Source organism: Nycticebus coucang, chromosome 11 (genome assembly GCF_027406575.1).
Source record: "Nycticebus coucang isolate mNycCou1 chromosome 11, mNycCou1.pri, whole genome shotgun sequence".
Classification (NCBI taxonomy): domain Eukaryota; kingdom Metazoa; phylum Chordata; class Mammalia; order Primates; family Lorisidae; genus Nycticebus; species Nycticebus coucang.
This window is the reverse complement of record NC_069790.1, coordinates 96921968-96922944: the sequence shown is the minus strand read 5'-3', so window position 1 is coordinate 96922944 and position 977 is coordinate 96921968.

Genomic DNA, 977 nt, shown 5'->3' with positions numbered 1-977 from the left:
AACTCTAAATGTTTTCTAAAAGGAATTTCAAATGGTGGCCCAAGTGACATATGTACCATTTTGACCATTGGCTGGCCTGGCAATGCTAAATTTTCCCACAAAGGAAGAAAAGTCATTCTATAAAATAAAAAATAAATGTGCTAGGGTGGCGCCTGTGGCTCAGAGGAGTAGAGCGCCAGCCCCATATGCCAGAGGTGGTGGGTTCAAACTCAGCCCGAGCCAAAAATGCAAAAAAAGAAAAAAATTATAATAATAAATAAATAAATAAATAAATAAATAAATGTGCTAAAGATGAATGAGCAATGGAAAGTTAGTGTACAGGTGTAATATGTTAAACATTCAATTTGATCTATTCTGATTCAATCAATTCTATATATTTTTGAATGTCTATTACGTGCCTTATACTTTGTTCACTTCAAAAGACTTAAGAAAGCTTTCTAGTCTATAATAAATTATGTGTGGATTAAATATAAATAATGTATAGTTTATTTGATATTATATTTTTGCTAAAATTGAGGTAATTTATAGTATCTGGTTACATTGCCTCAGATCCTGGTGATTTGAAAAACTAACATCATCTATATTTATTATAGCTATAATGAATATATTCCACTTATTTTATCTTTGATCTGCTTATTTATCCATATATTTATTTCATCTCTTTAGTTGTAAAGCTCTTTCTTAAGCTAATTAGCTTTTACTTTACCAATTAAAGAGTATAGTCTAGGGGAAAACCATTTTAATACTAGCTACGCACACTTACAAAACAAGTTGGGGGAAAGGAGAACATAATTTTGTGAAAAAAAATACATGGAAAATGTCATTTATTAAGAAAATTCTATAAGGGAAATTTTAAAAATGTGTTTTTCATTTCAACAATCTATTAGTAAAGATCAGATTTCCAATGTTAAAATGTTTTCATTAGATTTTTATTTAGTAGTTCATAAATAGCACCGTTTTTGATATTTACCATTTGA